The sequence below is a fragment of the Suricata suricatta genome, chromosome 9 (assembly GCF_006229205.1).
Source record: "Suricata suricatta isolate VVHF042 chromosome 9, meerkat_22Aug2017_6uvM2_HiC, whole genome shotgun sequence".
In the NCBI taxonomy this organism is placed as follows: domain Eukaryota; kingdom Metazoa; phylum Chordata; class Mammalia; order Carnivora; family Herpestidae; genus Suricata; species Suricata suricatta.
The window spans coordinates 21,230,831-21,257,995 of NC_043708.1; positions in this window are offsets into that span (position 1 = coordinate 21,230,831).

Consider the following 27,165-nt stretch of genomic DNA (forward strand, 5'->3'; position numbering starts at 1 on the left):
ATATATATTTTTTTTAAAGTAGTTATAACAAATCCACATGTATTCTGCAATTAGCAAGTCATGGTCAATCCTAGTTTGTCTGACTATATAATTGCTCATCTTTTTCTTCTTTCTTTGTGTCTGGATGTCTTTCTCATTTTTAAGCAAATCCATCTTATATTTTCATCCATAAATATTTCAGCATTTAATTGTAGAAAATAAGGATGAATTTCATAAATGTATCTTGAAGAAGGTTCCAGAGAAGATATTTAGTGCCCTCCAATACTGGTGAGAACTGGATCCTAGAAAAGGAAATCACCTTCATATTAGTAACTGGTAGAACTAATATTTCAGTTTTGAAATTTTGATTCTAAGACCAATAATTATAATAATACATAAATAAAAATATTATTATAGAGGACCCCTACTTACTATCATATACAAAAATTAATTCAAAATGGATCAGATATCTAAATGTTAGAGCTTGAGCCATAGGAATCTTAGAAAACATAGATGTAAATCTTCATGACATTGGAGTAGGCAATAATTTCTTAGATATGACCCTAAAAGTACCAACAGTCAAAGAATAAATAAATGAAACGAACTTCCTCAAAATTATAAGCTTTTGTGCATCAAAGGACACTATGAAGTAAGTGAAAAGTTGGCCCACAGAATGGGAGAAAGTATTTGCAAATCATATATCTGATAAGGGTCTATTATCCTAGACAATACAGAGTTATTATAACTCAACAATAAGAAGACAAATACCTTGATTAAAATGGGCAAAGGATTTGAAAAGGCATTTCTCCGAAGAAGATCTAGGAATAGCCAATAAACACATAAAAAGATGTTCAACATTATTAGCCATCAAGAAATGTAAATCAAAGCCACATTGTGATACCACTTCATATCCATTAGGGTGGTTATAATAAATAAAAAAAGACAGATAATAACAAGTATTGGTTATACAATGGAATTCTCATGATGGATGATATGAATGAAAGGCACAGCCAAGCCACTTTGAAGAACAGTGGCAGTTCTTCATAAGGTTAAATATAGGATTATTATATAAAACAGCATTTCCACTCCTTGGTTTATACCGTAGAGAAAGAAAAGCACGCATTCACAAAAAAACGTATAAAAGAATATTCGTAGGACTACTACTGAACAAAAAATGAAAAGCCAAATGCTTATCAAATGATGTGACTCAACAAAATGTGACCTATCAGTACAATGAAATATTATGAAGCCATACAAAGGAATGAAATGTTGATTAATATTATACTACAACATGGATGAATTTTGAAAACATGCTAAGTGAAAGATGATGGACATAAAAGGCCAAATATTGTAGAATTCCAGGTATATGAAATGTCTAAAAATAGGAAAATCCATACATACACAAAATAGATTAGCGGTTGTCCAGAGGCTATGGGGAGAGAGGAATGGGAATGACTGCTAATGACAATGGGATTTCTTTTTGAGATGATTAAAGAATGTTCTGGAATTAGACAGTGGTGATAGTTGTACAACTTTGTGAATATACTAAAAACCAATGCATAGTACATGTTAAAAGTGTCAACTTTATGGTATGCGAGTTAGGTTTCAAATAGATAGAGGTGAGCATGCTTCTGTCCCCCAGGGTTATTGTTATCTTCATTTGAGTAATCTTCTTTTTTTGTCTATCTTTTTACTGCCCTTTCCTAAAGGAAGATTCTGCAGTGGCAAACTAAAGTTGTAGATGAACAGCATGTGAAGGAGCAAGAATTATTTTTGTGTTTTAATTTTTACTTATTTTTTAAAAGTTTTTATTTATTTATTTTGAGCAGGAAAGAACGTGCATGTGAGTCGGGGAGGGGCAGAGAGAGAGAAAGAGAGAGAGAGAGAGAGAAAGAGAGAGAATCCCAAACAGGCTCTGCATTATCAGCATGGAGCCCCATGAACTTGATGAACTCATGAACCGTGATATTATTACCTGAGCTGCAACTAAGAGTCAGACACTTAACTGTGCCACTCAGGTGCCCTGCTTTTTAATTTTTTAAACAATCTTTTCAGTTTAGAGTGATTTTAGATTTAGAGAAAAGTTGCAAACATGATGCAGAAAAATCCTGTATGTCCTTCACTTGGTTTCCCCTAAGGTCAGTATCTTAACCAAGTGTAGCACCCAGACCAAAACAAAGACCGTCACATTGCAACATTACCATTATATAAACTCCAGTTTCATTCAGATTTTACCACTTTTTCCACTAATGTCTTTTTCCTGTGCCAGAATCCCATCCAGGACACCACCTTGCATTTAGTTGTCACATCTTTTTAGCCTTCTCTGATCTGTGACTGTCTCATTCTTTCCTTGTTTCATTTGTTTGTTTTTGACCTTGGCAGTGTTGAGGAGAATTGTTCAGGTATTTTATAAAATGTTCCTCAGTTTTGGTTTGTCTGATGTTTTTCTCATGATTGGATCTCATGGGTTTTGGGGACAAATATTACAAATACACACCTCTCGTTACATCATATGAGGGAGTACATGGTATTAACATGATTTAGCACTAGAGATATTAAGCTTAATTACTTCCTTAAATTAGTGTTTACCAGGCTTCTCCACTATAAGTTTATGACTTTTCCTTTCCATACTGTGTTCTTTGGAAGTGAGTCATAAATCCAGCTCACATGAAAAACAGGGTGTGGGGAGATTAAGCCCTATCTTCTGGAAAGGTGTTTTAGTCTATTCAGGCACCTATAACAAAACACCATAGCCCAGGTGGCTTACAAACAACAGAAATTTATTTCTCACAGTTCTCGAGGCTAGAAGTCCAAGATCAAGATGCTGGCAGATTAGGTGTCTAGTGAGAACTCCTTTCCTATTTCATACACAGCTACTTTCATATTGCAGCCTCAGAAGGTGGAGAAGAAAGAGCTCTCTCAATCTCTTTTATAAGGACACTCTCCCATTAATGAGGGCTCCACTTGAATAGCCCTCAATGACCCCATCTTCTGATACCATCACACTGGGGGCTAAGGTTTCAGCATATGATTTTTGGAGGGGACACAAACCTTCAGTCCATAGCATGGGGGAGTATCTACATACTTTACTTATAACTTTTCTGTATGAAAGAATTGTCTCTTCTGTCCCATGTATTTATCTGGTTGTTTGCTTATATCAGTGTGGACTAATGTATATTTATTTTATATTGTATTATAATTCAATTCATGTTATTTATTTTGTTGTTCAAATTGTCCCTGCTTTGGCCATTGAGCTCTTTCAGGTAGGTTCCTCTGTTTCTTTGACATGTTCCATCCATTTTAAAAGTTAAAAAAAATAGTTTTTTCACTGAGTACCTTCTTACTTCCTGGAACTACAAGATGCTCCAGGACCATCTTGTATACCCCCTTGAACCAGTCTCAGTTTCTTTATTGGAGAATGGTATTAGAAACCAAGATATAGGTGCTGGGTGTAAAAGCAGTAATGTTTGTATGTCAGCTTGAGGGAAAGGACGGGATCAGCTGTGAAATGGAAAAGAGAAAGAACTAAGAATAATGATTGCTGAGGATTGAATGATGTGTTGAAGCTGGAGATAAATCATGGCATCCACTGTTTTGCTTACATGAAACACTGTGCATTGATGTGCATCGTGATCTACTCAGGCATTTAGAATTGATGATGAGGGGCACCTGGGTGGCTCAGTTGATTAAGCCTCTGACTCTAGATTTTGGCTCAGGTCATGATCTCTCAGTTTGTGGGTTAAAGCCCCATGTCAGGCTCTAGGCTGAAAGCCCAGAGCCTGCCTGGGATTATCGCTCTCTCCCCCCACCCCTCTACCCCTCCCCTGCTCATGCTCTCTCTCACACAAAATAAATAAGTTTAAAAAAATAAAATTGATGATGAGACCATTGCATATCTAGGATATGCAATTCTAGAAGAAAAATCCATAGCTGACCTCTTAGACCCAATTTCATTTGGATTCTCAAAACTGAGGACTGCTTCATATTCTCCTTGTACTGTGCTTTCTCTCTTTTTATGAGGTAAACTCAAATAGTCCCTTAAAATATAAATGGTATAATAATGATAATGATAACTAGAGAGTGCAGTTGTTTGGGATTCTGAAGCTCCTATTTGTGTTTTATTATTATGACTTTTTATTTTGTCCCAGGCAGAGAAAGACTGGATACCAGACACGCAAATAGCTGTGGTGGAGAGATTGGAAGAGAAAAACAGTGTAAAAGTCATGGTACAGCAGGCAAGGAAAGCAATGCAATTCTGTTCTCTCTAAACCTGAAGTGCAGAGGCTGGCTATGTGTGAGATTGTAAAAGGAAATCTGCTTAATAGGAGAGCAACAAGGTGGACAATTTTTGCTCTACTTATATTAACATATGTGCACCTCACAAAATACATTTTGAAAATGCTGGCAGACACATTTTTTTAAGAATAGAAACTGGAGAGTGCAGGGTTTTTTTTTTTTTTTTTTTTTTTTAGCAGCTGAAGATTTTGAATTGTACTATAGATTAGCTAGAAGTTACAATAAGCCCTTCCTGAGTCAGCTAAATAGTGAAATGAAGTTTCCCAAAGTTGGTTTAGCACTGATGGGTAACATAATAACTACAGAATCATTGACTCAATCCATTTAGGGGACAGAACAAATGTTTTGATTTACCCTTCTTATTCGCCCCGGGTACCCAATGAGGCTGTTATAATTACTTATACAGTCCTTTTTATCTCAGAAACCTATGATCTTGGAGGAAAAAAATCTTACAGCTTGCCTTAAACAAAAGTAAATGGGATCTTTCATTTGATCTGCAAAACTGTATTTTCCTACTTAACCTCTCTCTAGAGGCAGCATGGCTAAGTCACACTAGGCTAGGGCTGGGGATTTATCCTGCCTCTACTACATACTTGCTATGGGCTACATTGTGTTCCCTTCCACACTGACATGTTGATGTCCTAGCCCCTAGTGCCTCTGAATACAACTGTGTTGGGAGATAGGATCTTTAAAAAATTAGTTGAATTAAAATGAGGTCATTAGGATGGGCCCTAATCCAATAATACTGCTGTCCTTATAAAAAGAGGAAATTTGGACACAGTCAGGTACAGAGGAAAGACAGTGGGAAAATACACAGGGATAAACAGAGAGGCCCCTGGGACAGATCTTTCGCTTATGGCTTCAGAAGGAACCAACCCTGCTACTTACACCTTAATTTCAAATTTCCCAGCTTCCAGAAGTATGAGAAGATAAATTTCTATTGTTTAAGCCAGTCTTTTATACTTTGATAGAATATTCCTAAAAAGCCAATGTTGTGTTCTATGAAAATGTCACAGAAATCTTTTTGGAGAAAGAGAAAACTAATCGTTGACAGTCGCTGTATAAACAGGAATAAACTAAGATTCCCCTTGAGCATCAGAACTACCCTTTAGATGAACATTAACTTCATGGTACTGGTGAAGAAGTGGGCCCTCCTAGCTCTCACTGTTTTTACTTTGTGTCATTGGAAATGAACTACAACACGTAACCCAAGCCCAACCCTTGGTGTACTTCTACAATGATTTCAATAAAAGATATACTTGCTTATTTAGGAGTAAGCCCAGGGAAGCTTTAATCTGGAAATAATCCAAACCTCTTGATGAAAGGAGCCCCCAGGGTGACAAACAACCCTCTTAATAATCCATGAGTTACTTTGGTCTCCCGCTAGATGGTGCTAGAGCCTATTTCTATGTCCGGAGGCAGTGTGGTCTGGGAATCTTCATTTAGTTCTATTTTTGGTGCTTTGGCCATAACCTAATTTGGTTTAACATTTTCCCCTATTGTTGTTCATGTTTCTCTACTTACAAGTGATAAGTGAGTCCTTAAAAGTGCCAAAGTGAGAGGGTCTTCCACCATATTGGCATGGCATGAAATACACACTTCGATCTTGGTGAATGATACCTTATCCGATAACCATAGGACACTTCACTTATGTAGAGGTCTTCAAGACACCAAACTATGGTTGAATGCATAGAAAACAAAAGGCTTAAAATTCTTCTGTCTTTAGTTCTTCTAGTGATTGATTCAATGTGGGGAGACGCACATAACTGCTCACTGACCTAGTTTTTCCATTTATAAAATAGAAATCAAATATGGGACACTTACTTCAAAGGGCACTCAGGAGATGAATGAGGTAGTGTCTCTGAAAATACTCTGTAGTTGTTAGAGAAATAGAGTTATATCTTCTTTGCAAGTAGTGTAAGAATGATGAGGCCTACAACTTGACTTTGACCCATAAATGTTTATTTGAATTTTTTAACCCCACTTGGTCACAGATGATCCCCGAGTACTTTTGCTGCTCTTTTCCTCAGTAAGATAAAAGGGCATCCACAAGATGGAAACTACCATTTGGTAAATGGATTAATAGGTACCTTTCAGTTTCTCAATGGAGGAATTTGTTCTGCCTTCCAGAAGTCATTTCATCTCTATTTTTCTCTAAGCTCAAATGCTTCGCTAAGGGTAACACTGGGGTAAGTTTCTGGATAGTCTCTTTATTCTTAGCAGAAGAGGTTTCTATTGTACTTTCTTTTTTTTAAATATTTATTTATTTATTTTGACAGAGAGGGTGTGTGTGTGTGTGTGTGCGTGCGTACACACACACATACGCACATGTGCTTACAAGTAAGAGAAGGGGGGGAGAGAGAGAGAGAGAGAGAGAGAGAGAGAGAGAATCTAAAGCAGGCTCCACGTTTAGCAAGGAGCCCAACAAAGTACTCAATCTCATGAAATGTGAGATCATAACCTGAGCCAAAATCAAGAGTCAGATGCTTAACCAACTGAGTCACCCAGGCACCCCTACTGTACTTTGCTTTTAAGCTGTTTTCCAGTTGTGTTTAGAAAGGCACATTGGAAGGTACATTTGGAATAAGTGACCATGGATATTTAAGACCACATTAGGTTTTTTAGGTTTGAAGAATGCTATCGACTGAATTGTGTCTCACAAAAATTCATATTGCTTCAACATAACCCCCCTGGTGGCTGTGTTTGAAGATAGGGTTGAAAGGAGGTAATAAAGGCTAAATAAGGTAATGAGGTGGGGCCCTGATAGGATAGGATTAATGTCCTTAAAAGAAGAGTCATCAAAGAGTTTCTGCTCTCTCTTCCAGCTCACTTCCAACCATCCCCCCCAGTCATGTTAGCACACAATGAAATGGTGGCCACTTAAAACCAAGAAGAAAGCTCTCACCAAAACACAGCTGTGCTGACACCCTGACTTAGAAACTTCAGAACTGTGAGAAGACCAATGTCTATTGTTTAAGCTACTCAGTGTGGGATATTTTATTATGGCAGCCGAAGCTAAGACAAAAATACTTGCATCTTCGCTCTAACAGAGAGATTAGCATACTGTGACTCTAAAGGGCCATATAATAAATATTTTAGGCTTCGCAGGTCATAGAGTCTTTTGCAACTATTCAGCTCTGCCATTGTGGCACAGAAGCAGCTATAAACAGTATGTAAAAGAGCAAATGAGGTTGTGGTCTCATAAAATTCTATTTATAAAAACAGACAATGGGCCGTATTTGGTCACAGGTTGTAGTTTGCTGGCCCTTGCTCTAAGAAAACACCAAAATAACAAAGTAGATATATTTAGTTTTTTTTTTTCTCAAAGGCATAGTTTCATCATTACTAAACAAACACAAAATAATGACAATCATCTCTTCCACTTTTTAAAAGTTCCAATGTAGGATTCTCATTAGTAATAATAGAGTTACTTTTAGGCCAGAGGCACCTGGGCTAATGCTTAATTCTATGGCTAAACCATAGAAATTCTGAATCTCCTAATTTTTCTTTTACCCGATCCAATGAAAATAATCTCCTTAATATCTTAAGGAGACATTTCATACAGCCTTTTCCTGTAGGAAACATTTACATGGGAGATCATTTATGGCTATAAATGTAAGTAGCCTTTCTTAGTTATACATGCCATGCTTGTTACTGAGCCCTTTTGTGTCTACATATGTGCCGGTTCAATGGTCACTTCTCCCCTCTCTTCCTCCCAGGGTTGTCCAGCCCTTAGCTAGTTTCTCTTTTTCCTATTGAAGGGCTATAATTGTTTGAAAATGCCTCACTGGCCTCCATGACTTTACTATGACTGCCAAACTTTTCTGCTTGATGGTTTAGCTACAACCACAACCGTCATTCCCAGGATGCTTATTTTGTCCTGGGCACTAGGGCAACTATTTTCCAAATATAAGCTCATTTAATTGTTATAATAGTTCTGTGAGATAGGTATTATTATGTCCATTTCATAGATGAGAACAATGGGGTACAGAGTAGTTACGCAAAGAGCGCATAATCAAGTAATTGGCAAGTTAGCAGCAGAACGTGGTTTGGAACCCAAGAGTGTCAGAATCCAGAATGTGAATTTTTATTCACTATTGCCTGGTGGCTCTACACTCTGAAAATGTTCTTTTGCTTTTATTATACCCTCATAATACAAAAAATATATGATCTCTATATAATTAACAACCCTCCAAAAAAGCTGTGAGTACTAGAAGTTGTATATATTATACATCACCTTAACAAGGACAGTCTGAGTATTTTATTTTTGTGGATTTTACAATTTAACTTCTTGTAAAGGTGGATTTTTTAGGTGCATGCACCATTCTAGTGCATTGTTCTCTACCGAGTTAAAATGGGTTAATCAACTCCATGTCAATATGCTTTTGTCGGTCTACATGTTTTATTAAGACTATCAACTCATAGAAAATAGGGATGATTTAGCTTTTATTATCTGTAAGGAAACATGCTACCATCTGGAAAAATAGAAAGACTGTGGGCTTATGTGTTAGGCAGAAGTTGTGTGAGCCTTTTTTTTGCTTTACATGTTATATAACCTCTTGAAGCTTTAATATTTTTATCCACTAAGTAAATTAATAATGCATCCCTTACAGGGTGACCAAGGTCAGAACTAACATTTGTAAAGTATATAGTTTGGTACCTGGCACATAATAGGTTCTTAATCAATATTAAATTGTTGATGAATTGATCAAATCACAAGTATTTTCAGAAACGATATAACTGATCAGCTGAAAATATTCTATTTCATGAGACATGAGTTAGCACAATATGTATTTTTGAGATTGAATGTTGTTGCGTGTTTAGGAAAAATGTGATTTTTCTCATTTCGAATAAAAATGACATACTGGAAGTCCTTGATATGACAGTGAGCTCCTTCAGAGTACTTTGCTGTTAAAGGGAAGGAGTGAGACACATGGCTTAGATTTATCTTTGAAATACGTGATTTAACTTTTAATGAAGGGGGAAAATACTTGGGGCAAAGTGTGTGGTTGTTGTTTTTCTTTTTTTTACAGACTAAACACCATGTACTTCCACCATTCTTTCCTATATGTACTTAGTGGATAGTTGGGTTAACAGATCAAGGTAGAATTGCATAAATGAACTGAGCCTTTATTTCACTGTATTTATTGTTTAAGCCATCATGTTGGGTCAGCCTCTGTGAGTGCCAACAGTTGCTGACCTCCAGGTAGTCCTCTGAGATAAGATGAAGAGTATACAGCTCTGACTTTCTTACCCAAATTGCCCCTTATGTATCAACCAACCAGCAGGGATGAAATGTGATTATTGCTCCTTATCTGCTTTGTGGATTATTAGAGGAAAAACAAAAAGTTTCCTTTTTTTTTTTTTAAAGTTTATTTATTTATTTTGAGAGGGACAGAGTCAGTGCACAAATTGGGGAAGGAGCAGAGAGAGGGGGAGAGAGAAGATCCCAACCAGGCTCTATACTGTCAATGCAGAGCCCTATCTGGATCTCAATCTCAGGAACCATGAGATCATGATGTGAGCTGAAATCCAGAGTCAGATACTTAACCAATTGAGCTACTCAAGTGTCCATTGGCAGTTTCCTTTCTTCTCTTCCATTTCTGTTAACTTTATCTGCCATTAATTAGTATCTGTCTTAGAATACGAAGACCTTTTTTTGGATCCTTGTTCGAACTACATATGATTAAGGAAGCAAATCTAGAAAAAAATAATCCTAGACTTCATTGTTAAGACAAATATATATGATTCAGGGTTTATCAGGATTTGAAGAACTCTTATACCAGCATAGCATATAAATATTTGTCAATGTGAGCCTTAAGTGGTGGTGACTGGAACAGAGTTATGAGCTGTCTGCTCCACAATGCAGGTTGTGAGTGTTGGGAAAGAAAGAGCCAATCAGGCTATCTGGCCCCTGGAATAGGGTTGTCAGATTTAGCAAAAAAACAAATGAGCTAAAATATAGGATGCCCAGTTAAAACTGCATATCAAATAAACTTGAATAATTTTTTAGTGTATGTTCTAAATATTGAATAGGACATATCTAACTAAGTGAAAATATTGTTTATTGGAAATTCACATTTATTATTGTTTTTAATTCTAGTAAAGTTAACATAGGGACTTCACATTTCACTGGGCATTCTGAATTTTATCTAGCATCTGTACCATGGGAATTTGACAAAGGCAAATTTCAAGACAGAGCCATGGGTCCAAGGCAGGCAAATTGAGGGGCAAACAGAAACACACACAATAAATTGGGGTAAGGGGATCTTGAAATTTGGGAGAAACCTGTTTCAGTATAGGGAAGCCATTATTACTCTTGGTTGTAACAGGAGCTAGGAATTGTGGCTTTCTAGAGCCTGTCCTCCTCAGATCTTAATGGCATTACTGAATTCACCACCTCACCACATGAAGCACAGTGTGGCAGATTCTTAGGGTTGAATAGCTTCCCTTGTGATATGATGGAGAAAGCTCTGGGTTGTGAAATGTTATACTTGTGATCGAACCTTGTTTCTGCCTCTTACTAGTAACACAACTAGTCAAGTAAACTAATCGCTGTAAACTTTAGGATCCTTGTATCTAAAAAAGAGAGGTTTTAAATGGGTCACTCATTCTTAAATTTGTTACTGGCTAAATATCTAAGATTAGTAAAAATCCCTCTTGTGTCTTCCATTTTTCCTTCTCTACTTCTTTCTCATTAGTACCCAGCCCTCTTTCAGTCTATTGGGTTACCAAAATAACTAACTAAATAAGTGTCTTTAATTTCATATCCTCTCTTCCTCTCACTCGTGACATATCTCTTTTCTTCTTTTCAGCCAAACATCTTGAAAGAATAATCCCCACTGGTTGTATCTTTGTTCTCTTTACTTCCCAGTCTGCTGTGGTCTGCTTAAGGTTATGAACAACCTCATAACTATGAAATCAAATGGATGCTTTTCAGGATTTTTTCATCCATGACTTTTCTGTAGCATTTGGCATGGCTAATATATCCCTCTTCATCCATGTACTCTATACACTCATTTCCTTTGGCTTCTGAGACTGCCTGCCAATGTTTGCAGACTCCTCCTCCTTTGCATGTTCCTTGTATGTGGACACTTAGGAAGATTTTCTCCTGGCTCTCTAGTCAGTCTGTAAATTGTTCTTTTACTGGCTTAGGCATTGCCATGGCTTCAATTTGCATCCTTATGTTGATGAACTACCATTGTAAGTCCCCAGCAAGATTTCTCTTCTAAGCTCCATACTGCTATTTCCAACCATAAGATACCTAGAGTTGATATCCTATGGCCATCTCATTTTCAGTATGGCCTAGACATCTGCTGCTTCTATACCAAACTAGTATGAAAAGAACACCATTTATTTTTTTCTGACAACCAAGAAGATGGGAAAGGAAGCAAGATTTAACTCGTTTAAACTCTTATTACTCAGATAAATGTTTTCTGAGTGCTGACAGTAGGCTTTTGGATTGATAATAGCTTGGTTTTTGATAGGTCAATATGCTGATTATGTCTGAACTTTTGTGTGGCCATGTGTCTTTATAAGAGGTATCCCCACAGTCTCTACCTGATTACTGATTGTCCCAGAAACATGTCCTGTTGATAATATTCTATATGATTTTTTTGGCTGTATAGTTTTTTGTACCTACTTATCTATTTTATCACACACAAAGTCATTGCTGTGGTTACTGCATTATTAATGCTTAGCATAGTTTGGGTTCATGAGCCAGAGTGTCCCAAGAGGCATTTGGTGATGGTACATTCTTCCCTCACACACCTTCTGCCAACTAAACAAGGGACACTTATTAGAGACCTCAGTTAAAACTACGTGCACTGGAGTAATTATGCATGTTTGGGGCACACATCAATTTACAAAGGGTTGTGCCTCCCAAGAATTATTCTGAACACATTTTATAAAGAAGACACATTTTGTAGTGATTTACATTATAATTTCAGGGATGTGTGCCCTCACTAAAAATGTTGACACTAAGGCAAATTAAAATCATTTTTTAAGTATAAAAGGTCTGCAATGACATGTTTATTTTAAAAGAATGGCTTCTGAAAAATTATCCACAAGATATCAGAAATAAGTGAAATGGCCTTGTTGGATCTTCTTAATTTCAAAAATTTTTAAGAGAAAAAGTTACACTAGTTACACAACAAAATAATATTCATTTTAGTCTCCACAGTTTCATTTGTATTGTTTTGTTTCAAGAAAGGAAGAAGGTTTCTTGGGATGGGATGAGGTGGATAGCAAGAGATTGCCTTAGTCTGTTCAAGCTGTAATAATAAAATATCATAGACTGGGTGGCTTAAACAAGAGACATTTATTTCTCACGGTTCTGGGGCTGAAAGTCTGAGATCAGGATGTCAGTGTGGTTGGGTTCTGGTGAGGTACTTCTTCCAAGCGTGTAGATGTCTGCTTCTTGCTGTATCCTGAGATGCAGACAGAGCAAGAGCAAGCTTTCTGGTCTTTTCTTATAAGGGCACTAATCCTGTTATGAGAACCCCACTCTCATGGCTTCATCTGAAGCTAATTACCTCCTGAATTTCTACCTCCTAATACCATCACATTGGGGGTTAGAATCTCCACATATGAATTTTAGAGGGACACAATTCAGTCTGTAAGAGGGACAGCCTCTCTGCCTGGAAAATACTCTGCATGTTTATAAATTGGTAGCAAATTTTTGTGTAATGAGATACATTTTCGAATAAGCATCTTTTAAACCAAGATCCAAGTCTTAAATGATTATTATTCTGTTTGTCTGAAGAAATCTATGGCATTGAATAAGTTGGTGCCAATAAGTTTTCTTGTGATCTTTAGACTATTGTATACCTGGAAGAAAAAAGTTTGTAGCCCCTGATAAAGTCTACCTTTTCTAGCATTTTGAGTTGACCTTGTGTCATTTCTCTGTATATACTTACTGGGACACAGAATAAAATTCAGTAGACTTAAGTGGATCATGTCTAGCTTTTCATTCTTTTAAAATCTTTCTGGTGATGGTATTTTCTGTAGAGTTTGAACACTTCTAGTGTTTTTTTTTTAAGTAGGTTATTGTCAAATTGGTTTCCATATAACACCCAGCGCTCTTTCCCACAAGTGCCCTCCTCCATTACCAAGGGAAATGAAAGCAAAAATGAACTATTGGGACCTCATCAAGATAAAAAGCTTCTGCACTGCAAAGGAAACATTTCTAGTGTTTTTGAGGAAATCAAGGCATTGAGGATAAAGAACTAGTTTTGAGGAGGACAGGATTACTTTGATTTTTAGTGAAAATTTATATCCACACAGAGATAAGACATGTACAAAAATATTCACAGCAACAGTATTCATCATAGTCCCAAACTAGAAATAATCCAAATGTCCATCAGTGTGTGAATGGACAAACATGCAATAGAATACCACTCAGCAATAGAAGGATAGAAGGATATAAGCTAAAATGTAATTGAACCTCAAAAACATTTGGCTTAGTGAAAAAATACCAATGCATGAGACTATGTATTATATAATTTCATGTGTATAAAATACTTAGAAAAGACAAATTTATAGAGACAAAGCAGTTCAGTGGTTGCTGGGGGCTGGGAAGGAATAAAGATTAACTGCAAATGAGAGACACAAGCAGAGTTTTGGAGGCAATGGAAACACTCTAAAACTATTGTGATGGGAGCACAAATCTATAGATATTCTAAAAAGTGTGGAATTATATACTTACAATGGGTAAATTTATGCTATATCAATTATACTTCAATAAAGCTGTTGGAAAAAAATAACTTTTAATAAAGCTTCCTATTCTTCCTTCATGTAAAACTGTTGAAAACTCACATCCTAGGGAATTGTCTTTGCTCTGGTCCAGCCTAGACTTCTTTTCTTTTAGATTACACTGATCTTAATACCATGATCTTTTAACAAATCCTTTGGAGTCTGTTCAGAAGCATGACTGGCCAACTGGACACTTATTTTCCTTGGAAAGAGGTGAGGAGGGAGATGGGGCTTTTCTGACCACAGAATTATCTGTGACTCTCAGGCACAAGCCGCTTAGTAGAATGACAGGAATTGTAAACATATTAATTGGGAGGCATTGGGTGAGGGCCTCTGTCTTTTCTGGCTCTGTCAGCCAAAGTGGTGTGGCCTTGGCAAATAAATCTAATAGCTGCACTTGATTCCCATTATGAGCCACAGGGGTGCAGTTCCTGACATCTCGAAATTCTTGAATAATGTCTGTCAGCACTTTGCTATTGATGTGCTGCACATTGAGCATGTGCTCGCTCGAGGAGCACTCTGCTCATCTCTACATCAGAATCTTTGGAGAAAATGCAGAGCACTGTTGAAAAGCAGATAATAAATAGTAATGGAGCAGGAATGGGCCCGCGTTAGTGCTGTTCGTCACAGTAAATGCATCTGATATTTTCCCCATCATCTCTCACCATTACTCCTTTGTGCAGAGAGCAAATAATGTTTATAAATTTGTCTGGATAGCCAGTCTTTCACAAGGTTTTACACATACTAATTCAGTTAATAGAATCAGATGCCCAAGTTTAGTTCACAGAACATAAAATAAAAATGCAATTCTTGCCACTTGTTCTGCAGTCACGTAAAAGATGGGAAATAGTGATTAATTTTTTAAAAAATTTTTAAGCGTTTTATTTATTTTTGAGAGAGAGAGAGAGAGAGAGACAGCATGAGCAGGGGAGGGTCAGAGACAGAGAGGGAGACACAGAATCTGAAGACAGGCTCCAGGCTCTGAGCTAGCAGTCAGCACAGAGCCTGACGTGAGGCTTGAACCCACGAACCATGAGATCATGACTTGAGCTGAAGCCGGACGCTTAACTGACTGAGCCACCCAAGTGCCCCTAATTTTTTACAATGACACAAAAGCCCTGCTGATTGGATCATTGTGAATGATACATGTGGAGGCACTGAGATATTCTTTGGTTTGAGACCTAATACAAACAGAGGGAACATTGCCATGCAGGAGATCCATGAAAGCATTGCTATAAGGGGATGCAAGTGTGCTTTTCATAAAAAGCTAAATATCTTACATGGTATTTCATGTGTGCACTGCTTTTATAGGATGTGATTAGACTGTGGCACATCTAAATGTGTAAAAGGCCCAGTCATTCTATAATGTAAACCTCCAGACAAATAGAATCACAACATTAGGAGTTGTAATAGTGAAAAATGAAGGTCCAAACCTTAAGGAAATTGAATTTGATACCAGAGATAAAATATATTTATTCCTTAAAGCTAAATCATCAAAACATGAGGAGTGACAAGATAAACCAAATAGTCCATGCTTTCTGAGAGGCTTGAATGTTGTTGGAAGAGTTAAGGGAAGAATTCAGGAGGAGATGGTACTATAGGTCTATCTCATATTGGGTAAACCTAGCCAGCCAGGGAAGAAAGTGGGTATGGTTGTTGAGGGAAGCATTCCAGGATTTATTGCATATGGAGGTGAAAATGATAAAGTATGCTTTGTGAAGAGTGAGGAGAGTGGTCTGGCTATAGCAGAAAATATGTATTGGGAAGTTATGAAAGATAAAGTTGGAAAGTGTCTTATACTTTGTGGATTGTCTTGAATGTTAGAATGATAGGTTTAGATATTATTACATAGATAGAGGTAAACCAAGGATGGTTTTGAACAGAGAAGTCACATTATGCAGATGATATTCCAGAGATAATGTGCCACCTTTAAGAGAAGAGAAACCCTGAATTCTATGGTGTTCATTGGAACATGATAGGAAAGAAAATGAAATAAGAGTAGACAGATGTGGAGTGGAAGCAAAAAAATTTCCTCTCTTCTCCTTCCTTCCAGTATTCAAGTTAACCTCCCATTACACATCTGGATTAAAAAGAGAATGATTATAGCCTAGACAAAAAAATTAAGAAAGATAGCTAGTGGAAAGGAAAAGATGAATTTTAAGCAGTGCATGTTGAATGCAATGTGTCAAACACATCTAAGGAGACCATTGGAAGGCAGTTCCAAAGTCACCTACATTAACTTTGTGTTCTATTGTACTATTTGTTGTATACCAGGTTCCTGTGGCAAGACTTGTAGGGAGTAAGTGCCCTCTACATATTAGGTGAATGGCTTGAAAGAAGTATTATTATAATAATGATAATTTGGTTAAATATCAAAGAACACAGATTTGGAAGTCGTCTGCCAGAGATCATAGTTCAATTTTTGAGAAATAAGGTTGAATGCGTGTCAGGAAAGAAGAAAAGAAGGAAGAAAGAAAAAGGCAGAGAGGATAGGAGGGAGGACAGGGAGAGTAAAAAGAAAATGACCAGGACCCAAGTCTTGGGAAAGTCTTCTAGTGAGGAAGACAAGGAATCTACAAAAGAAACTGTGTAGATCAGAAAGACAGTATTCAATGTAAAAAAATTTCTACACTTTAAAATTGGGAGGCACCTGGGGAGCTCAGTTGGTTAAGTTTGATTTCAGCTCAGGTGATGATCTCATGGTTATGGGATCCAGGCTGCATTGGCTCCATGCTGACAGTGAGCTCCCTCTTGAGATCCTCTCTCCCCCTCTCTCTGTTCCTCTCCCACTTGAGCTCTCTTTCTCTCTCTCTCAAAATAAATAAATAAACATTTGAAATTGGTAGGTAAAAATAACCACTTCAGTGATAATTTTAGAAGAGAAAACTACCTTTCATCTTATATCTATTTTTTAAAATGTTGATTATGTGAGGGGGACCTGGGTGGCTCAGTCAGTTGAGCATCTGACTCTTAGTTTGGCTCAGGTCATGATCCCAGGGTCAGGAGATTGAGCTCCACAGAGGGCTCCACACTGAGCATGGAGCCTGCTTGGGATTCTGTCTCTCTCTCTGTTCATCCCCTGCTCTCATGTGTTCTCTCTCTCCCCCTAAAAAAAAAAAAAGTACACATGTCAGAAGTGAATATGCTTGGTTGCTATAAAATGTTCTGTGGTAAGCTACGTGGAAAATGAAGGCATAATAGTGTGCTTCAGTATCAAATCTGTCGTACAGTAATTTTTCTTGTTTGGTGAAAGTGAAGAAAATGGGTGTCACATGTGTATGTTGATGAACATCGATAAGTGACAAGCAAAGTCTGTTTATTTCCTTTGGGGTGATATTTTACTCCATTTATGATTATATAAAAATTAACTTTGGAAGCTGAATTAAGCATATTTTAAAAATTCTCCATCAAGTGAATTATGGATAGTCCAATCCTAGAAAATATTTCTTCAGACTTTTTAAAAGGGATTTTTAGCCACATCATCAAGAAAATACCATCCATATTTTTCTATTGTAGAAGTAGAGGAGACTCAATTTTTTCCTCCTTAAAGTCATTTTCAAGATTCAAGTCCTTGAAATCTTCACCAACTTGAGACAAAATTATATTTTTAGCATTAATATGCTATAACCATAACTAGTTTGGGATATAAGTGTATAAAATTTATTATAATGAGAAAGGTTGGAAATTTTCTCTTGAAATTTCAGATTCGGTATACCCAATGCTAAAAGTATATCTGCCAAACAGCCAAAATCCACTGACACTTATAATTTTTTCACGTTTGACACAGTTGGTCTTTTCTCTGGTGTTCCCAAAATAGGTCACTTGGTCTTTCAGCTCATAAATTTAGCCAAGCATATTTCCTTTTGAGAATCAAAGGACCTCAACATGGAACACAAGTATTTTTTGATCCACATAACATATATTCACAAAGCAAAGGAAAAAAACTGGAGTTTCATGTAATGTTATTCTCATATTGATTATCTTCATAGGAGGATGAGTTCTTCTAAAACAGAACTTGGAAGCATTTGGAAAGTCATTGCTTGGGAGCAAATGGCACAAGACGTCTAAATTGAAGATTTTCTTCCTATCTTTTTTTTTTTTTTCTAGGAATCTAGATTACCAAGCCCAGTATTTCTAGAATAGGAAAAGCATATACCCCAGTCTTTCTCCTCCCCAATTCTGCTTTTTTGTTTAGAAAAACTTGGAATCATAAAGATAATACATCTTTGTGATAGTAGCCAAGGTTTAAAAAAAGAGCATTTTTATTCCACAGAATCTTTAAACATTCAGAATAAATACTTGAATAGACTCTCCCAGTGATAGAATCTTCCCAAGTGAACCAAATAAAATAATAGGTAAGGAATGATTTTTTTTCGCCAAACTTGAGTTATGGTATTTTCTCCTGAGTTATCGGTTTGAAGACTCACTACAAAAATTACACAAATAAACATCATAATGTTATTTAATAAAGTACATTACTTCCTCCATAAAGAAATACCATAGTGTCTAGGAAACATTTGGAATACAAGGTTTAATACAAGTCACCATAGAAGTCAAGTTTTTCTTTTTGCAGTTAAAAGGGCTATTTCACATAAAATTTTCATAGTCTTTGAGGATTCTTGGTAATAGGTTTTAGTAATTGCCAACTTCAAGTATAGGCCAAATAATAGTTTGGATTTTTTTTTTAGGGCTAGAATGATTTTTATTTAAAATTTTTAATTCAAGTACCATTTAGGAGTGTCATTTGGTACCATTACTCTGTATATTTAGATCTAGACTATACTGAAAAACTTAGATATCATCTTTTTACATGTGTGACTCAGTATTAGTCTTAAAATATTTTGGAGTTTTATTTTGCTAACATTGACAGTTACCCTACTCACAACAAAAACACTTTATCCCTTATCCCTAAAAGACCTTATAAAAATAGGAGATGCTTATCAGAGCCTAGTATTACTTTTATAAAGGTCTAGAATCTAAGTTGTGTGAGGGAAGAGGCTTTCTTATTCATCACTCAATCCCTTCACCTAGAAGAGTTGATGAGTCATTGCTCAGAAAATATCTGTTGAGTAAATTTCTTATATGAATATTTGTTTAATGTCATTAAGGATGTCAAGGGTGGGCAGTGGATGGTGTGGCTGGCTGCCTCATATATATATATATGAGCTCCAATAAGCAGTGTTTTTGGTAACTTTCCATGTATAGCTACTTATCTAGACCCATCTAAAGGTTCCTGGGGTCAGTTTCAAATGATCTTATTTTTAAATCTGTGTTCTAGCTTCCTTAGTCAGAATAAACCATAGCTCATGGAAAAGGAAATGAAAGATGCATCATCATAAGTAACTTTCATGACACCCACAACCTGCTCCTCGATATTATAGTAATATGTTAATTTAAAAAACATAAAACATTATATTTCCATAAGCATTTAGTTTATCACTATAAAATACATCACACACATAAATTATATTAAACATAATTTAGAAATAATTATTAAATGTTACATTAGATGTTAGGACTTATTATGAACGTGTTCTCATAGTACAACCCCCATTCTTAGGAGTATTTGTTTGGATACTAATTTAAGTATTTCATGTTATGAAAGCTACCTGTATTTAAAAAAATTTTCCAAGTTTGCTCTATTATCAAATTATATTTCTTTGAAGAGTACATTCCCTGATTTCTCTACCAGATTTACAACTGAACTTCTAAAGGGACATCTTGTTATCTGCCTCTTCTTCCTCAAAATGCTGTTAAATGTAAGCAAAGGGAGAAGAGAGATTGGACTTCATGTTTACCAGTATGCCAAATGTGATTGAGATCAAGCAGAATGATGAGTACAAGTGAAGACTGAGATTTGGCAAGGAGGTGATTATTAGATGTCCATGGAAAGAGCAGTTTTATAGCTAAACAAGGATGGAACCCAGATTGGAAAGCAGTAAGATACATTTAAACCCATCAGACAGTATAAAAATGTAAGAATCTGACAACACCAATTGCTGCAGGCTATGGGGAAGCGTCAGTCCTTAACAGTGGGAGAGCACATTGAGACAACTGTTTTGGAGAGGCAATTGTTACTATCCACAGTATCTAGTGAAGGTGAAAACGCACATGTCCGGAGATCCAAATATTGTACATCTGGTTACTTACTTCAGAGAAACTTTTACCCATACCCACAAAAAGAAATGAACTAAAGTGTCTGTTTTGACATTATATTTGGTAGTGAACAATTAGAAGCAATGTGAATGTCCATCATAAGGGAAAGATAAATGACTTGTGTCTTACTATATGATGAATATTACTCCTCAGGTTAAAATGAATAAATTGAAGTCCTATGTATTGATATGATACATAGGATCAAATATGTAATGTATAAAATATATTTAATGAAAAAATTTCAGAATGGAATGTATAGTATGATATCATGTACTTAAAAAACACTCAAAGGAACACTATTTTAAAAACTACACAGACCCATAAATATATAGCAAAATAATAAAATACTAAAGGAGAAGGATTTGGAATGGTGATTACTTGGGAGAGAGAAGGAGTTGACAGAGGTATTAGATGGGAACAGAGCCAACTAGAGCTACAAGGAAGCATCAAATGCACTTGATATGTTTTATTTATTTTTATTTTTTAAGTTCAAAGTAAATAAGACCAAACTCTGACATGTGTCCATTTAAGTAGTATATGACTTCTTATTTTACTCTAGATATGTTTGAAATATTTTATTAAAACATGAAAGTAAAGATTGTTTTTCAATTTGGGGAGGCATAATTACATTTGAAGTTAGGGGATGCTAAGAAAGAGAATTTTAAGACTGAAGAGATAGGGGATAAAGCATGGATCTCTTGAAAATGAAGTGTATAGGGTCTCAGGATTAGAGAGGAGTGGACTCTGAGGTCCATGGCACATCTTTTTCTTTGTTCGTCTTATGACACCCTCTGTCTCTCCATCTGTGCCTTGTTGATCTTTGCGTGTCTGGTGCTGAGCACAGGGCCTAGTAGCTAGCCAGTGTTTTTGTAGGAAGGAAGGTTGGGGAAAATGAAAGGGAAAAAGAAAAATTGGGAACTATAAAAAAGGGAAGAAAGAGGAAAGCAGTAAACAACAGCAAAAAAGACTCGGAGAGAATAAATCAGTGCTAAATTAAAGAAACAACAAAAGATGTGGCATTTATTCTGTATAGCCAAGAAGAGGCTATATTTTCCTGTTGAGAATGGAAGGGCTTAAAAAACTAGGATTTATTTTCTTTTTCAAACACTTCCATCATGTTCTTATTGTTGCAGAGACTAACTAGGTCCCCAAAACTTAATTTCAATTATATTGTGAGGGAAAACGACAATTTGGGAAAAGCAATTCCCAGATCTACTGAACTATAAGAGATAACTTGCATTGGTATATAAAGGGGAGGCAGACATAAAGGGAATTTTGTGAAGCTTTGAATAAGTCATAGCATTGGTGAAAGGTGGTTGATTTACTGACTGAATTGAACTGGATTAGAAAACTCTTTAGCAGTCACTTATTTTGTATTAATATGAAGAATATGTAGGCATATGCATTGGACTACTTACATACTAGTAGTGCTGCACCAACAATGGCTAGTGTTGCTTTGAACTATGAATCACACTGTGTGCATAATAGCAATAGCTACATTAAAACTCCCACTAGGGCTGTCCCCAAGATCTGCAATTAGAGTCAACCTTAACTTGATTCTTTGGTTTCATCCATTTAATACTATCACTGATGTCAGAGGACTAAGGGCTGGGCATATGTTGAATATAGGTCATTTGTAATTGTGCTATTGCATGTGATAAATCATCAAATAATTCTGAGATAATTGCTCAGCCAAATAAATAACACCAAATAATTCTGAGACAGTTTCTGTCTGCTGGAAAACAAATCTCAGGGTTTTATGACATTATACAGAATTTCAGTGTTAAAGAATTGCAACTGATAGGTAGTCAAATTAGTTGGGGCTTTCAGATTTTCTGAATTATATTTTCTTCATAGACTAGAAGCTCCAAAAGCACCAAGTAAATAGAATTACAATATATTAGAAAAGGTAAACATCTACTAGTATTCCACAAAATACAGTAGTGGGCATCTGGTAACCATTGTATATAACTTTAACCAGCTTTTATTATGTTTTTTGTCAGGTGTTCAATCTGAGTGTAATCATGTGATGGATTCTGGAAACACACAAACTAGTATAAATATGGAATGGGTAACTGTGGCCCTCCTGGCAATTCCAATCCACCACCTGTTTTTGTATGGATGTATGCTAAGAATAGTTTCACATTTTTAAGTGGATGAAGGAGATATAAATAAGAGTAGTATTACATAAGAAAATTATAAGAAATTCACATTTTTCTTCATAAATAACATTTTATTGGAACATAGCCACACTCATTCATTTCTGTATCATCTATGGCTGCTTTCACACTACAACCAGAGTTGAGTAGTTGGGACAAAGACCACATGGTCCACAAATTCTAAAATATTTACTCTATGGGCCTTTACAGAAGAAGTTTGCTGACCCCTGGTCTAAATATGTTATTTTGTAATTATGTAGTACTTTTCCTTCCTGAGATTGGCATAAACAACTCTTTGGGTCACTTGACAGTTTTGGGGTTTGGCTGGTCATCAACCATCACATTAATAGTCCTCCGAATGCCACAAGACAGAGAATAGACAATTATATAACAGTCATCCATGTGGGAAATAATGGCAATAATCATGTAGAATTTCCTGAGCACAGCAAGAGGAGCTATTGAAAGCATACTTCCATTAGAGGTCTTTCAGCTCTTGCTGGAAAAAAGGATTTTATTTAACCAACTTGTTGAGAATGCTTTACAAGTAATATTGGTAGTCATAGACAAAGAAAATAGAGTTGGTATTTTCTTAGAACCCTGGACAGAACTTGCTAGATGAATATCTGCTTTCTTATTCCTTACTTGGAGGCCAGCTTGTATAGCTGAACTTTGTCCTATGTATTCAGCTCTTGTTTTTTAGTGTTTAATAGCTCAATTAAAAAAAAAAAAGAATTCTTACGTGAAACTAGCTGTCTGTGCACAGAATTTGCTCATTTTATGGTGCTTGTTGTTTTAATTGCCTGGCTACTTTGGCTCTCTAATGCTCTTTACTGTAAATTCTACACCAACTTGGTCTTTGTGTTTTTGTTTTAAACCACTGGGCATTGAACATGGGGGTACAATGTCTCCACATACTATAAAGGAGCCATAGAACCATTCAGGACACAGAAAAAAATTCTTGGGATTTGACCATGTCAGAGTAATTTCTCTGCCTTGCTGAGGAAAAGTCCAGAAATGATGTTTTCCTAATAAAACTTATTTTCAATTACTGAATTTTATTGGAAATGTCTAACATTGCTATTGGCTTATCCATCTCTTTCAAACAGATGTGATTTTGTGTTTTCATAATTGTTGGATTCAGAAATACCTACATGAGGTAAAGACTTTTTTTTTAATGTCATGGCTGTGGAGCTTTTGTGTCCTTCGATGGCATTGAAGGGTGTTTAAGCAGCCAGGCTACTAGTGAAGCTCAAAAAGGATGAAAAGGCAGAATGAAAATGATAATTTCTCTATTGCTTCTGGAGAACTTCGATACCACCATGCTTGTCTCTGACAGACATTCATTCAATTTTCAGTACAGAATTTTATATTCCTCTAAAAAATTTTTTTTGGCAGTTTCCTTCTCTTCTTCCCTCCTTTCCTTCCCTTGTCATTTATTTTACCTTCATCTTCTCTTCTCTTCTTTACTCATCCTTTTTTTTTTTTTTGCCTCTGTTCTTTTCCTCATGTGCAGAAAGGAATTTCTCTTCTACTTTTTATTAGATTATCATTTTATAGATAATACAGATCATGATTTCAGTTTAATGATGTGTGTCAGATGCACTATCACCACTCCATGAAAATGGGAACAGACAAAGAGACATCTAATTAGAAATATTTAGGGCGGGGCACCTAGGTGACTCAGTCAGTTTAACGTTAGACTCTTGATTTTGCCTCAGGTCAGGATCTCATGCTTGGTGTAATTGAGCCCTGGATTGGGCTCTGTGCTGACACTGTGGAGTCTGCCTGACATTCTCTCTCTCTCCCTCTGTCCCTCTGCCCTCCCCAGCTCGCTCACTCACTCTCTCTCTCAAAATAGACATACATTGGGAAAAAAAAAGTAATATTTAGGGTAAACGTCATTTATCTTATCTCTTTCCACCTTTCTTTTTTTCCTTGCTTCTTTCCTTTGATGGTGCTCTGTCTACTCAGTTTTTACCTGGTTTCTTTCTGCATTCCATTATTGTTTCTCTTTCCTCCAGATTTCTCTCTTCCTTTTATCACTGTAATGTAATAATATATTTGTTTTCTGTTGTTCTGCTTTCTGTTGCTCTGTATTACTGCACACTTAGTGGCTCGCAACAATACCCATTTGTATCTCACAGTTCTATAGGTCTGTGTCCAGGTGGACTTGGTTGGGTTCTCTGCTTAGGGTCTCAAAAGTTTAGTAAATCTGTAGTCTCCAGAGAGAACGTGCTTCTAAGCTCATTCAAGTTGTTGGCAGAATTTAGTGCTTTGAAGTTGTAGTATTGAGGCCCCTACTTTCTCAATGGTGGTTGGTTGCTACCTTTTTCAGCTCTTAAAAGCTACTTGCCTCAGAGGCAAGGACCCCTTCATCTTCGCAGTGGAGAACCTCACTTACAACCATCTCTCTTGTACTTTGCATTTCTCTGACTTTGTCTTCTGCTACCAGTTGGAGAAAGCTGTGCTTTTAGAGGGCTCAAGTGATTAGGGTGGGTCCCTGTGGATAATCTCTCTGTGATAAAATCAACAGATTTGTAATCTTAATTACAACTGTAATATCCCTTTTGCTACATGAGGTAGTAATCACAGGGCCAACACTACGAGATACAGGTCATGGGGTCATTTTAGAATTTTGCTTCCACAAATAATAACATTTATTTCTTCTTCTTGGGATGGATTGAGACATTGGTAATGATGAAAGTTGACCCTGCCTTTTATATATGAGGAAATTCACTGATATCCTCAATAAAATTAGTTGAATCAGATTTATCAGATATATGAGACTAAAAAAGGGTTTTGTGATTCCTGCTAAAGTGTTTTCTTGGCAAAGTATTTTCTTGGCTATATCTTGGTGCTTTTCTTACAAAAGTTGTAGAATGTAGAATTCTACTACCCCCCCCCCATGAATCCCATCACTTAAGAAAAGACAAGTAGTTATTAAGGGCTTGAAAGATAGAGAAGTCTTTGAGAAGAGTTCTATTTATTCCTTAACTAAGAGTTGTTATAAGTTGAATTGTGTTTTCCCAAAATTCATATGCTGAATTCCTAATCCCCAATACATTAGAATGTAACTTATTTGGAAAGAGTGCCATTGTAAATGTACTTGTTAAAATGGGGTCATACAGAAATGGGATAGGCCCCTAATCCAAAATAACTGATGTTCCTATAAATAATAAGAGAAAATTAGGACACAGGCATACACAGGAAGAATACCACATGAAGATGAGGGAAGAGATTGGGATGATGCTTCCACAAGCCAACGAGTGACAAAAGTTGCCAGTAAACCTCTAGGAACTAGGCAAGAGGCATGGAGCAGATTCTCCCCCACAGAATTCAGAGAGAACCAGCTTTACTGACACTTTGATTTTGAACTTCTAAGCTCCATTACTATGGGACAATAAATTTCTGTTATTTAAGCTACCCAGTTTATGGTACTTGGTTATGGCAGCCCTAAGAAACTAATAAAAATGTTTTTTACAGTGATCCAAATTTTAAAACTGTACTCTATTGTCTATCATATACAAGTTACATTTTGAACAGGTACTCTCTGAGTTCTAAGAGATGACTGGTAAGTAGTCCAGTAAAAAACATTTCAGAAATTAAAGATACCTGGCTCTGGTAAAAATATATCTTTTTTTGTTTTGATTATTGAACTCTTACTAATGTTATGATATTACATAAGAAAAACATAAACATCTGTTAACAGCTTGAAGTAAGCAACATCCGTTCATCTTTGCACCCAGCCCTGGCTATTTATATAGCAGGTACTCAATAAATAGTTGTGAAATCAAAGAATGCAAAAGAAGAAAGTTGATTAATATAGAGTATCACAGTATCAATTCAGAGAAGGCACCAAAGAAATAAACAAGAACAAATTATTTTTAATTCAAAAACAAATACCTTAAATGTATGGGACTTTCTTAGGAGAAATCCTAAATTTGTCACATCACTCATTGAGCAAATATTTATTCTGCATGCATGACCTGTGAGGTACAGTACTGGGCCATGGGGATAGAGTGGTGAATAAGAGAGACCCCAGAGCTGAGCCTCCTGGAGCTGACAGTTGGGTGGAGAAGATGTGAAACAAACACACACTCGCAGATTTTTTTAAATTACAAGTTCTCTTAAAGGCTATGAAGGAAACAAAGTCTTCCATTCTTGCTCCCCATCTTTGGTAAAAATAAATGATAAAAATATATCACAGCTCCAGCTGCAATAAGCTGGATGGCTTAAATAATAATCTCTTTGCTTACAGTTTTAGAGGCTGGATGTCTGAAATCAGGGTGTCAGCCTGGTCCAGCTCTGGCCTCCTTTTCAGAATGTGTTCACATGACATTTCCTCACTGCCTGCATGCAAAGAGAGAAAGCTCTGGGGTATCTTCATCTTTTTATAAAGGTATCAGCCTTGTCCTATTAGGGACTCACTCTTAGGACCTCACTCAACTTTTTTCACCTTTTCAGAGGTCCTATCTCCAAGAATAGACACATTGGGTATTAGTACTTCAACATATGAGTTTTGGGGGGGACACAAACATTCATTGCATAAGTCCTTCAAATTATTCCCCCAAGGAGCAAATAGGATGATCCTTTTATAATGCAAGGCAGATCATATCACCTCTCACTCAAAAACTTCCAGTTTCAATCAGGGTAAAAGTCAAGGAATCTGGTAAAATGTCCAAGGTCCTGCTCTATCTGACCCTACCAACACTTGTCCAGCATCATCTTTTACAATTGTCCCCCACTTCAGCTGGCACAGCTCCTTGTCTCCCTCAAATATTCCAGGCACTTTCCTGCCTCAGGACCCTCTGCCTGGAACACT